Here is a 15,002-nt window from a genome sequence, read left to right on the forward strand (position 1 = left end):
GCGAAGCATTTATTTTTAGTAACACTAATATTTTTTTATTCATATTGATATTAAGCAAATATAATCGCGCTCTATTTTATAATCGATTTAATCGACTATACTGGCAATATATACCACAAATGATTTCCGTTTACGCTGCCGTGGGCTTATCGGAAATGAACGAATCATATTTCTAGTCTAAAATTTTATTCTATTTGCATATGTGCATACTGCTTGTTAAAATAATAATATTTTTAATTGAAAACATTTAATTTTAAAAATTGAAATTTTATAGGCTATGTGCCTAAAAACAAGTATAGAATCTAAATATATTGATTATATTTACAATTTTATTGGTCTAATATAATAATGTAAAAAATAATATTTTTTAAAGATATTTATCGTATACTTTTGTATCGATCATGTAAGGAGATACGCCACATGTGTATCTGAAGTCCCGCAAACTGTGCACACGAAACTAACAGCTGTCCAGAAAAAAGCTGTATTTCTACTACCCCCTCCAACATGCGGAGTAGGTTTACGGTTTAAGAGTACGACATTGAAATAAATCTCTAAGCTTATTTTTGATTTTTAATAATGACATAATACATGTCACTAATTTAAAGTCTTGGATCATTATATTATATAAACATAAACATGTATTTTAAATTTTTTATATTATATAAACATAATCACATATTTTAAGAATTTACTATTCAGTATTCGTATAATTAATAAGACGAATATTTGAGATATCTATATTCAGATTTAATTAAATACGCAAATGTGTTATTTGCGCCATCTTTTTGCGATATTGCGCCTGAAATCTTCAATATAAATTCTTGTTTCTTTTTTATTATTATATTAAATATTGCGTATCCGCGCAGACGCATCGCTAGGTATTTTGAAGGCGGAATGATTACAAAGGGTATTGTCATTTAATATAAAATTCCGCCAAAAGCTTCCCAATGAAAATAAATACTTTTATTGAAAGGTGAACGAGGGAAGTTAGAGTCGGTAAAGCATCTTATAAAAGCGAGGTTTAACGAGGGTTTAGATGTCACAATATCTACGAAGGGAAAACAAAATCTTCTCACGCTTTCCTAAGCGAATACATATATGTACATACATATAAGGTTACGTCATTTGTGTGCTACCTGCTCTACTTTAATGTGTTGTATATTTCGCAGATATGATGCATTATTTATGTATTTTAAATATAAATTTATTGCACGTATAAATTTGTTGTGATAAGAACGTCTGGTTAAACGGATTCATTGTGAGATTTGCTATAGGAAATTAACCATTCGTCTTGTCGTAAATCAATCTGTTTTCAATTCCACCAATATGCTATTTAACGATACGCATGTTGTTGTAGGCTCTAGTTTTACGTAATATGTTTTTGTCAGCTACTTTTTATGTTTTTTTTTTTAGTGAAAAGTTTTGATTATTTTGTAGCATGTGTAATGAATTAAATTTATATATTAGTGTTGGTATTTTTTGATCGATTATATTGCGTTGCTTATTTACGGAAAACTGATTTATTAGATGCTACGTGAAGAATAACATATTTCAGCAGCATAAAATTTTATCGAAAATAAATTTAAATATTTTTAATAATTTATAGTAATACAAATCTTTGAATTTAAAAAATAATTTAAACAGTTATGATGCTGTTAATAACAAAAAAAAATTGTCTCTAAAAGTTTATGGTTATATTTCTAATTATTGAATTTCCGTTTACCAAAAATTGGCTATTAGTTATATGGCATTATGCTATCAGTATTTTTTTCTTTTTTATTTCAACCTGTATATAATACTATTATATAAGGAAAACGGTCGTTAAATTTCCTCTGCAGCATTAAAACCAAGAGTGTTTTTTTCCTCTTTCTTGAGAGATTTTATCGTTATTTTTTCCCAGCTCGTCCTTAACATCGGTAGAAAATCTAATTAGTGACCTTTGCGAAAGTTGGCCGTCCTAACTGTAACTTATGTGTAATTAAGGTAAATACGCTCCAGGCCTTCGCGACGTCTGTCAAGTAACTGACATTATTAAATTAACACCTTGACAAGAAAGGAAGGCGCGAGAGTAATTTTTCCAACGTCAAATTGAGTTTCGAGTAAACAAACGTAGCAAGTGATTTGTTACCGCCGATCGTTTTCTCTCATACCAGTATAGGAATCTTACAGTTTATGATTTGGCATTAACTATTTTAGTTTACAGGTTTACGCGTTTTGTGTCTTAATTGCGTAAACCGCTAGAGAAATGAGAATTGTGAAAATGAACTTTTTTTTTTAGTTCTTCATCTGCAGACTTTTGATAAGTATTATGCATTGCGTGTCATAATCAAATCTGAATATGCTTTGAAAATTGATTTACAATACATCTATATTTTATACTATAACTTAATATCGTAATTTATTTATAAAGATATTTTATTGTAATAGACTGTGACTCTTATTTATTTAGAGTTTTTAGAAATAGGTAATTCAGGTTTTGAAGTATCAATTTCAGAAACGTTGCTTACGTTTCTACGTAGTGCTCGATCGTGAAAAATCGCAAGGTAATATTTGTCGAGTAATGTAAACGATCGGATTCCGTCACGGAGCGAGCACATCCATATATTGTGTTAAAAATAAACAATATATAAGAGGTATAATATTATAAAGACATATAAAGAAGAGTATGATGAAATGGATAGTTTTTTTAGTTATATTTTTTTATAATTATTTCGAGAATCTTTTTCAATGGAATAATACAATTTTATTGTATGTTTTTTCTGAAAAGCTTTAAAAAAACTTAATTTGTAGGTATTGTAAAAAAGTGTTAGCTATAGGTCAAACTTTTTTTCTTATATTCAATTCAGACTATTGTGATCTTACAGATTACCATAATGTGTCACAATGGACAAAAAATAAATTAAATTGGTTCAAATTTGAATGTATTTGTGTATAGAATATCTTTTTAATAATTTCACTTGCATCAATTCTTCAATTATACTAACGCGAAGAATAGTTCAACATCAACATACAAGCACTAAATCATTACATTATTTATTCATCTTAAATTCATTTATGAGATATTATAATTATAATTATAACTAAAATTTTAAATTTATGTTTAATTAATAGTAATTTTTCATCACATGATATTTTCCATTGTGTTTAAAAAACCATTACAACATAGTAAGATGCATAGTATTTACCCTTTCTAATGCCACGAGCCACATACGGGGCTCAGTTGCGTCGCGACCGTATTGCAAAAAATATTTGGATGAAGCAATAGTATCATATAATACATCGTTGTGTTTTTTTTAAATAATAATTGTATTACAATTAATTCAATAATGGTTTGTTGCGACAAACTTAGCACTTTGATTTTAGTGTTAATATAATCGAAAACGGCACCCAAAGAAATTTTTGGGATATAAAAGTTCTTAGCAAATAATTAACATTTGAAATATTTTTTTTTTAATTCTAAAAATTGGTGGCATTGAGGCGACGTATTACGCAAAGTTACTTTGGCATATAAACGGATGAATGAAAACATTGACTCTTGTTTCATCTAAAAATATATAAAAATATTCTTTAGTTCTTCTATAGTCCATTTAGAATTTTAATTTTTCGTCGACTAGCAAATGATCAAGGAAATTGAAACGAAATGTTTGCTAATCGTAATTCTTTGAGTCGTTCATGTTGTTAAAATATGGATGGCTGTCTTTTAAATTGCAGCGATTGTAAAACATTAAAAACATGGTATAAATTTTATTTTTAACAACAAAACCTTTAAATTTTCCTAAAACTTTTCGAGAAAAACAGTAATATTGACACATTTGTAAAGAAATTATTTCCCAGAGCAATTTTTATTATATTTATTGCATATTTATAGTTCCATAAAATAATTATTAAAATATTTAATTTCTTTTCCTACAGAGATACACAAAAAGCTCTGGTGCATGTTATGTTTTTACTTGATTTTAAATCAGTTAATTAGCAAACATATTGCGATACATTTTTAGTCTACAGTTTGTATAACATAATGATTATTTGCTTACTAAATAGTCAATGCAACTTATTGATAATATTACACAATAATTATTTAACTATCGACTAATTCTAATTAATTCGTATTTAAGTTTAATTTATTTTCTTTCAGACAATAATTAAATTTCACAAACTTTAACAACCTTCGTATAGTGGCATTTACTTACTATATTAAAATAAAAATAATAACATATTTTACAGTATCATTTATAAATAATATTGATTTCAATTTAGAGCATTTGACACTCCATTAGGCTCAAAATTATTAAGCAGAATCTCCACGATAAATATTGCTTTATCTTGTTTTTCTTGAATAATTCAGTATATTTCACTTAAAACTACGTCCATTTATCTTCTAGTCCAATTTCTCTTTATTAATGCCCTATTCCCTATCGTACTGTATTATATTGTTTTTATCTTACATCAGCGATTTACTTGATAATTAAAGGCTTTTCCTGATTTTTTATATTTTTGAAGTTTAGAATGTGTTTATATTTTTAGCCTCCGAGTACTTAATTGTCGACAAATTAAATTTAACATCTATTCATTATCAAACATACTACTTTATTAAACTTTAATTTATTTTCAGCGAAAATAAGTCGCAATTTCGATCCTTATAACACTTCATTTGACATAAATAAACATACAGTATACTCTTGATTATCCAAGGGAATAATTATGCTAGAAAGGAAGAGCGCGGATAATCCGAAGTATCAATTTTTAATTGTCTTTAAAGTATATGTATATTCACAATACAGATTATTATTATTTTTATTCATTTAGCACATCTCATGTTGTCAAAATGGCGGATTGTAGTCACTACTTGCCTTTAAAATTGCAGCGATTATATAATAAAACATTAAAAAATGGTATAAATTACATTTTTAGCAACAAAACATTTTATAAGGATTCTCAAATGGTGAAATAATCGAAAACGGTAAAACATTTTAATCGTGATAAAACTGCTCCTCGGTGTTTTTCCGATCTACATTTTCCATTAATCTGCATATTTTAAATATATATCTTACCTCATTCTCTTTATAACCTAATACATATTTTTTCACGTAAAGAAGATCAAGCTAACATTTTTTGATCAAACTAACATCTTCCTTAGCAAGAGTTTTGAGAAGACCAGCACCTTTGTCCATGGGTTGAAATAAATTTGTAACATTAGGCGGTAAAAAAATTTCAATCATAAAACCATCGTTCGTTTTCAATATGCTTCCATTCAGATGAGAAGCAGCATGTGTTGGAAACCTTAACTTTTTTAAAATTACCTAATTTGCTTTTGAACCAATCTTGTAAGTTCTTTCTATTTTTGATTATAATAATCAATAGAAATACTCGTAAGAGTCGCGCATTTGCATTAAAAAAATTGAATTTATTTTAGGCACTGATAATCGAAAGTACACTGTATTTATTTTATTGTAATATTAATTAAAAATAAGATCTATTTATCAATTCTTGTTAACGATTTTTTCAAGTATAAAAACACAACTGCTATTATATTGTTTCTATCGTTTAACTCTACGATCAATATAGAGAAAAACGAAAATACAATTTGGCAGAATAAACCGGGTACCGTAATATTTTGTTTGTAAATGATATTAGTATACAAGTCCATGTATTCCTAATTTATTAGATTAATCTACACTACATTTACATTTTTCAATTTAAACGGTAAAGCGCATGAATTTATATCGAACCCTCTGCATATACATACCACGTTACATCCATAATATATAGATACGTACATTTGCACATTTATTTACTTTTGTGTTTGGGTTGTGTGGTTAGCGGGCTGAGGCGGTAGCGCCTGCACACAATACCATACAAAATCACACAGTAAGCATATATCGATTTTGGTGAGAAGAAAACAGCCCGACCGCGCTGCGCAAATATTTATAATCCGTGCTAAATCGATCCGCCCTAACTGAGATACGTATATTTGCGACACGGAGCCTTAGGATTTATGCCTTTTATATGTTGCACTTTATGGACGGGCAAAGATTGTGTTTACTCGTCGCTCTTTGGCGTTTCGTCAATTGATCTGGCACGGTCGTGTTTATGTTAGTAGTTCGCTCATCGGCCGACAGATGTCATCAGTGGCGGTTGCTTACGTTGGAGTAACCACAATTTTGTGTCGAAGAGATCGACGCAAAACTGATTAACTCTCTGTTTTGTGTCGATCGTTGAAGGGAACTTCCAGAAAGTTCTCGAATTTTGATGATTGGATTCATCAGGTATGTCATTCTTAAAAATGTTTTTCGGAATTCTTAGCTTATATTTGTATGTTAAGCATTTGGTTTTATAATTAAATAGAAGAAAAAATATTTGAATTTTTTTTTATTAATTCTTTTGTTAAGGGAATAGGGCAAAAAATATAAATTTAGTAGAATAAGAAAAATGGTTAAAAAAATATATATAAAACAGGACATAGAGAGCAAAGTGTCAATGCAAATAACTTATTAGGACTTTCATAACCACAACATATTAATGGATTTCATCTCACTAACATTTATTTTGTTTTCTTTTTTCGATTTAGGAACTATTTTTGCTAGCTTAAAATACTTTCAACTTTTTTATTTATACTGTGTCTATTATGACGTATATGTAGTACCTGTTTTTACTTGATTCAATTTTATAATTTTTAAGATTATATTCTCTGAAATTGCAATATAAAACATTTTGTATAACGTATATTATTAAATGTCAAAACTTATAAGCCATAAAAATATGAAATCAACTTTTACTGATTAAAAAGCTCATGCATTCTTTACAGTTAAATATGTACATACCTATAATCAAATTTCTGTAATGTTTCACAATCTTACGGAAATTACAACTTGGTAAAGCTCTTTATTTTTTAATCAATTATTTATATGATAATGAACTCATTTCCTATTTTGTATAAATTGAAAATGAGTTCAACGTATGTATCGTGTACTATGTTTTTCTAATGCTAATATACAATTTGTATTTTAATCCTTGTTGATAATCCTTCTTCACTTTTTGAGCATTCTCGTATAACGTAAATCATTATGGAAAAGGGTGTGTTTCGGCTTTTATTTATCGCTATGGAAATATTCATAATTCATTAGACGCTGTCACTCGATCGCTTCCTATAATTAATTATTCATGCACATAATAAAATAAGTATCAGGACTCCTTTTGTGCCTTCATGGGGTAGGCATTAATTCTGGAGGCCGTTTTATTAATGTATTTTTTACTCGGTTAACCGTTTCCACTTGTGATAATAAAATAATGGATTATTCGACTACAGTGCTAATTGAGTTTCAAAATTAAATTTAGATTCCGACGGTATTGTTTATTTCATAAAGTTTATTGTGGCTCTTAATTTAAGCGTAATAGTTATATTTAAACGATTAAAACACTGTTTAATTATTTTTAATTAAAGTCTTACGGATCCCCGGTCTTCCACTTTTGAGAGACATCAAGACGAAAGTTCGAAATGACTTCGAAGCGAATGGATACGAGCGAAAGCTGCCGCATTCAAGTCTATTAAAAGTGTTTAAAAGTTTGAGCGGCTTAATATTTCAAGGCGAAAAATTTTTTATAACTCTATATTTTTATAAATACATTAGTTATGTGATCTAAGGGACATGCTTATATAATATACAAATCTGATCTTTATATATTATACATGTAAAAAATGTAATATCCAAAAGGTTATATTGTTTATTTAGTACACTGATGTAGTACTGTAATATATTGTAGTTTAAAACTCAGATTTATATACAATACAATTCTTTCTTGAAATAATTGCGGACTTATAGATAAGCGAGAAAGTTTCTCTTATATGCTATATAGAGAAAACAAATAAATAAAACACATTTCGCTTAACGTAATACAAAAATACGTTTGAAAATACACTAACACGAAAATCTTCTGTCTGTCTGAAACTTTCCGATAAAAATATCTAATATTGTTAATTTCGCTTTGCCTACAAATTATAAATAATCTTCTGTTCTTGAAATGGCAAAATTTCATTATGTCTCTAACGATAATATTTCTTTGGTGCTATATATAATATTATTGAAATTTGTAATAGCAATGTTTAAAATTATTATTGAAAAGTTATATCTAGTGCCATTAATTATAAAATACTACCGTTAAAGTGCCGTAATAATTGTTAATTAGACATGGAGTATGTCTGGAGTTTGCCGGAAAGAGATCCCATTATTGGGTTATATAAATAGGAGAGTCGAGTGTTAATGGGAAAGATAATGGGACTAGTAGATGTGTGTGTTTATAAGTTCAATGTATAATATTATATGTATATATATATACTAATTTAATTTAATTTAGACTCAAGAAAACCACGACGATTTTTTAATTAAAAAACATATTTGTACAGTTAATATAAATTTAATATAAATGATACTTTTTGTGCTGATCCTTTATATTTAAGTACATATTAATAATTGAGTCAACACTGAAAGATGTGTTGGCATTGTAACTTCTCGTTTCACGTGTCTTTCAATATTTACAAATGGTACGACTTTGAAGCCATATTTATACGTCAAATTTTCATACACACGTCATACGTTCTTCAGAACGTGTAAATTTTTAAAGCAAAAACCGCGAGCACTGATCCGAGAGAGAGAGAGATGGACGCAGACATAAATAAGCTATGATTGAAGAATAATTTATGCTTTAAAAATCAAAACCGAACACAATGTGTATATGTAATGCAAAATGTGTTGTTACCAGCGAGTGATATTATTTCCAGTTAAAAAATACAAAACTTTTTAACATTGTACAATATTTTTTAGTTAGTTAGTTACCATTACACGTATGACACTTTTTTTTAACCAGTTAAAGATAGTTTTTCAACAAATATACATGTAGAAAAATATTAATTTTTAAAAATTGATGTTTGATTATAATTAATATTTGATATATTATATATTTAATACATTTTAAGTTGGGTTTTAGGATCTATATGTTATTAAAAAAAATAGTTGTGTGAAATCTCACCAGATACACTCTGAGGGCATTTAAACGACCATTTTAAATATCATGAAAAGGAAATAGCAACTCGTTTTGACAAAGGGTCTAACTAAAATCAAGAAAATACTTAATAGCGCCAGTTGCTTAATTTCACAGACCACTAACCTGCTGGCACTTTAACCACTTGTAAGCATCAGAAAAACTAGCATTTCGTGTGTAAAGGATGCGCGGTAGACAATGCGTCTATCCGGTGCATAAGCCCTTGCAATAACAAATTTCGAATGTTTCACCTAGCAGTTTCAATTATTCAAAGCGTAAACATTTATTTCGTTAATTGAATAATCAAGTGATGTAATTGTGTATGTATTCGTCCGGAAGACATCACTTCTTCATCAGATTTTACATCTGCATTCAATATACGAAATAAAACTCGACACTATTTCTCTGTTGTAATTTTTACATAATAAAAATAATCTGTTACCAGCTTTTCTAGCGTATATTTTGGCAAGTCATACCTCAGCCTCTAAACCAGAAATATAATGTTCTATTTTGTATAAGAAAAACACATTTTTTTTGGTATTGTATTGTAGTAATAAAAATAAACTATTGTTGTATATAGTTTTTTGCTAGTATATACATATATATACATACAGGTTTTGTCAAATTTGCTTTTTACATAATTTTTATGCTTAGCTATTTATATAAATTCTCTATATTATTTCTTATCTATTATCAGAAAGCATGTTGAATTTTTGGTTTGGGTTAGGTTAGGTTGAGTTGAATATATTTATTTTGAGCAGTATGAAACATTAAAAACCTAATTCGATTTGTATTTTTAATGTCTATAGATAATAGTAAAGAAGCAATTATTTAATTATAAAGTTATTGTCCAAATTATTCTGCAAATAGTATTTTTTATCACTATATACATAATTGTTTGTTAGCAATAATTTTAGTAAACATTACCAGAAATTATGCCATATGTAAATTAAATTGTAATAATGTTTTATCTAAATTAAATAATAATATAGCTAGGTATCCACACATACAAATAATAAATGATATTAATTTTAAAACTAGTCAGATTTAAAAGCACAATATATTTAACACATTAATAAAGTTGTCAAACATTTGTGAAAAAAAATTGTCATCAAGTTTGATCTCTACGTATTGTTAAAAAAACAATGTGAAAAAAATTGCTTTTATTACCATATATTTAGAAGTAAACTTTTAAGCTTAATTTTTATTTAAGAAAAAGTTAAATAAAGCGTGAATAATTTCATACTTTAATTTAAATTAGTGCAATAAACTAGGCTCCAGAATTATAATACAAAAAAATATATATATAAATCGATTTTATTAGCAGAAGTTTTGAATATTATCTTAAAAGCTCATAAGTTAAATCTAAAGCTTTAAACTCGAGCTTAAATCTTATATATAATTGTTCTAAGCCGTCGTCGCTTCCGGACGCGCATAACTTTAAACGAAACATTCTCCGTTCAATTATCTACTCTGTAAATCGTATCGCTTTGTATTAACGGTGTGTAACAATACACGTAAACAAAGGAAATATATTTAATTATAATAATATATAATAATAAAAATTAAAATTGAATTTGTTCCGATTGATTTTCCAGCCGCCGGTAATGCGTTCTGTTGTTTCGACCAATCAAAAATAAGCATTCAAATATTCAAATAGCATCGACCAATGAAAAATAAGCATTCAAATTCAAATAGATAGTACCGTGACAACACTTTTAAATAATTATTATTTAATAATAAAATTTTGCTACGCGACAATAATTTTCATTAATTCGTCATTTGACTGAATAAAAATGAAATATATACATAATGCGTTGAGGATTAGAAGAATACATTGATTAAACTAGATAAACAATCATAAAATAATCTTCGTAATGAAATTTTCAAATTTTGAATTCCCGGCGACGGGCTCCGAGGCCTAAAAGTGAGTTTTTGCTTTTATAAATAATCGGATTGCAAATTAACTAGGTGTGTTATATAACTATGAAAATTAAATATATACATAATGTGTTTAGGATAAGAAGAATACATTGATTAAATTAGATAAACAATCATAAAATAATCTTCGTAATGAAATTTTCAAATTTTGAATTCCCGGCGACGGGCTCCGAGGCCTAAAAGTGAGTTTTTGCTTTTATAAATAATCGGATTGCAAATTAACTAGGTGTGTTATATAACTATGAAAATTAAATATATACATAATGTGTTTAGGATAAGAAGAATACATTGATTAAATTAGATAAACAATCATAAAACAATCTTTGTAATGAAATCTTCAAATTTTGAAATCCCGTCGCCGGGCTCCGAGGCCGAAAAGTGAGTTTTTATAATAATATCACATAAACATTATCATTGCTTTCCGATTTTATACACATATACGTTAGATTTTAAGAATTTTAAATTAACCAGTTATGTTTTAAACATGAACGTGTAATATATCCTTAGTATGTGAGGATTGAAAGTTAATGTCGATCAAATCGGCGCTGTCGGACAGCTTATAAATGTGTAGTTTCTTGGATGTTATCTAATAAACGACATTTTACAATGATTATAAATATGTGATTGCATACCTGGAATAATCGATAGCCAAAATATCTAAGAGTGGGTTATTTTTAATTTCGATGTGGCAAAATATGTACAATTTTTGTTCTGTGCCATCATTCCTCTTTCTGAATAGCCAAATTTAAGATATTCAGTTACATCAAACTTATGTAGTATGTTCTTTATAAAAAGATAATACTTGCTGACAGTGACTTCAACACGAGAAGATTAACTCTTTGTTTATATATACCAATTCTACGTTGTAGCCATATAGGTCATCAAATTGTTCCATCATTGCTTCTGAAAAATAATTAAAGAACAATAAGACTCCTATCAAGAGTAAACATTGAACACATTATTACTACTAATATAATCCATAAATTAAATTTAAACGACAACCAAAGAACACAATTGATGGATGTACTGTAGAGGATTAAACACGTAGATTGGCATCTTTTCATCTTCTACAAAATTGTCACAATATGTCATATATTTTTTATTATTACTAGCATTGTAATATGTTTAATTAACTTCGGTATGTATACCTTTAATTGCCAAATCACCGCTGTTTGTCTTTTAATATTAGATCCTGGAAAGTCAATAGTAATTTTGTTAGAATAACCGTGTTATATTATTCATTTATAACTAAACACTTACTGGCACACCCGCAATTTATAGTTTTGTCTATAATTTCAAATGCTGCATCACTTGAATCATCTTCAATTGTCACTTTGTAACAAAAATCCCGCGATTATAACATATTTCTTGCCAGATCTGACAGAAGAACTGTCAAAGCAAATTTGGGAAGTCCCGCGCTTGAGAACGAACTAAATTGATTTTAACGAGCGAAATTGATTTTAACGAGCGAAATTTATTTTAACGATTTAAATTGTATAAAATTTATTAAAATATGTATAAAAATCATCAAATACAAAAAAAAATGTTTTTTAAAATATTTTTTTAGTTTATAGATTTAAAATATAATATAAATAATGTGGATATGTATTAGCTTCTCTATACAGAAAAAATATGTACCTAAATTTTGGCGAACGTTGGCAATTTAAAGTTTTAGTTTTTAGAGAATTTTTAAAACTTTGCTTTAAGAAGTATTTTAAACAAAAAGGGGCAAAGTTTCAAAATAAGTACTATTCATTACCAACCAACTACTAAGCGCACAGTATTGCAAAAATCCATCTTACTGACGCCTTTGAAACTAAACTACACAAAAATGTATAACACTAATTTAAATATTTTTTAAATTAAAAGTTTCAGAATAAAATTTCAATATTTATTCAAAATATTTTTTTCAACATTAAAAATATTTTTTATTTTATTATGGATTTTAAATATTAATCATTTATTATAGATTTTAAATATCATTAGTTCATTATTAATTTCAAATATAGTGAAAACTTTTTACACTCATTAATTATTAAAATATATAATGCTGCGCAGAAAAACATTTACTTTAAAAAAGATGTAAATCAAAATATTTTTTAATCAAAAAAGACAAAGGTTTCAAAATTATTAATATTTTTAAAACGCACTTTTGGTCTAAAGTAACAGATTAGGTGCTTGATATCTTTAGTTTATTGTTTCTTTCTCATTAGTAAATGTAATTAAAAACTGACTTTTATATTTACACATAAAACATAGAAATATTTTTTTTAAATTATAAAGTAACTTATGATGTCACCAAAAAACTTTTTTATTACGAAAATTTAAATTTATGATATAATTATGTTATGCAGCGTTAAAACTGGCACTCAAACACATAAAATACCCTAAAACACAATCAATGACTTATAATCACTCACATTGCACTAACTATATATGATCGATTGTGTTGTAGCGTTAGTAAGGTGTAACAAAATATTTTTTCATATCAGTAATATTTTTGAGCGGATGTGTAACCGATGCTATTTATTATTATTATTATTTATTAAACTGTAAACCTACTTTTAAATGATACAAAATGTTACGTTTTAATATTATTTTTTATGTTGAAAACATTTTGATATTTTTTGTTTTAATAATATTTAGTAAAGTTACAAACCTATTTTAAAAAATATTACAACGAAATCTCTTTGTAACGAATACCGAAATAACAAAATTCCCAGTATAACGAATCTTTAATTTGTCCCCGTAAAACTTTCATACAAAATGTTTTCATTGTAATGAAGACTAATCTCAGTATAACAAAATATTTTGCTCCGAATTTAAGAATGACGTTATAACTTGACAAAATATTTCTAAGAATTCAGTTCATCATTGACTTGGCGTGTGCCAGATGTGTTCAAAAGCGACATTACAGGTGTTTCGTTGACCCTCAAACTTTTTTTATAAAACATTTTTTTCACAAATTTTATTGTGTTTCATACATTTTCCTTAAACAAGGACAAAAAACGATCTGTCAACCTTATAAGAGATTATTTTGATGCTGTAGTAATATAGTAATTAAAAATAAAATAAAAATATATCATCTTCCTTACATTCAATATAACGAATTTTCAGTACACCAAAATTTATTCATTGGTTTCGTGAGCTTCGCTGTATTGAAATTTAATAGTACAATTTTTAATTTATTATTATCTAGCCAAGTTTTAATCCTATTCATAAATGATATACAATATTTAGATTTATCATTAAATATCTAAGTTTCAATATAACGGTAAAATCTAACGTTGTAAATCTAATAAATAATATAAAATGTTTTCTTCTAGAAATATGTAGTCAAGTTGTAAACCTATTTTCAAATGAATTAAAAATGCTAAGTAGTTTTTTATAGATTGAACTATTTAGTCTATCAATAAAAATCCTAAATAGTAATGTCCAATTTGAACCATTAAATTTTAAAAAATATTTAAAAAAATCAGAACGAAGCAAAAATTATATTTAAAACCCAAAAAGTTGAGGGTCCGGTATTCGCACACTCGCTAGCTATCGGTACCTCACGATAGTGAGGTACCGACAGCTAGTAATCTTAAAATGTACGATACATAAAAATGTATATTTTGTCAAAGTAAAAATGTTAAATAATTTTATATCTAAATTAAATAAGCTAAGCTAAATTACATTAAAATGATGGAATTAAAAAATATAAATATTTGTCAGGGCAATATATTTAAACAGTTTGAGTGCTGTAGAAAAATAAAAGTATTAAAGAAAATACATATATGACAAGCATAATGTAAATGGCTGAATTAGTATTTTTTCATTTTTATCCTGAAACAAAAATATTAGTAGTATATCATCGCTTAAAATTTTGTACCTTTGTGCTTGTTCTTAAATTCACTATTTCACTAAGATATAAATAAATATATTAAAATTCTCGATGGAATTTTCACAGCCCTCAATAGTTCGATGTAAAACAATAAAATGGCGCCCGAATCAAATTCCAGCACACGAGTGAAAGCCTCTTA

General features: G+C 27.1%; 1 protein-coding gene and 1 long non-coding RNA gene across 7 annotated transcripts in view; one reads left to right on the forward strand and one right to left on the reverse strand.

Moving 5' to 3' along the window:
* The window catches only part of LOC148236606 (uncharacterized), a 195,163-nt gene that overhangs the window by 14,069 nt on the left and 166,092 nt on the right, over positions 1–15,002 (forward strand). The gene's annotated exons all lie outside the window — the stretch shown is intronic.
* LOC148236607 (uncharacterized) lies at positions 10,620–12,675 on the reverse strand. Of its 3 annotated transcripts, none has more exons than XR_015809000.1 (3): positions 11,980–12,675; positions 11,780–11,880; positions 10,620–11,708 (listed from the first exon to the last, which is right to left on the reverse strand). It is a non-coding gene; the product is annotated as an uncharacterized LOC148236607 (long non-coding RNA). The 3 variants fall into 3 exon arrangements; XR_015809002.1 differs by having other exon boundaries at positions 12,126–12,674; XR_015809001.1 differs by having other exon boundaries at positions 10,620–11,880; positions 11,980–12,044; positions 12,126–12,672.

This window comes from Plectrocnemia conspersa, unplaced genomic scaffold (genome assembly GCF_051122295.1).
Source record: "Plectrocnemia conspersa isolate PC_06_02 unplaced genomic scaffold, ASM5112229v1 ptg000003l, whole genome shotgun sequence".
Classification (NCBI taxonomy): Eukaryota; Metazoa; Arthropoda; class Insecta; order Trichoptera; family Polycentropodidae; genus Plectrocnemia; species Plectrocnemia conspersa.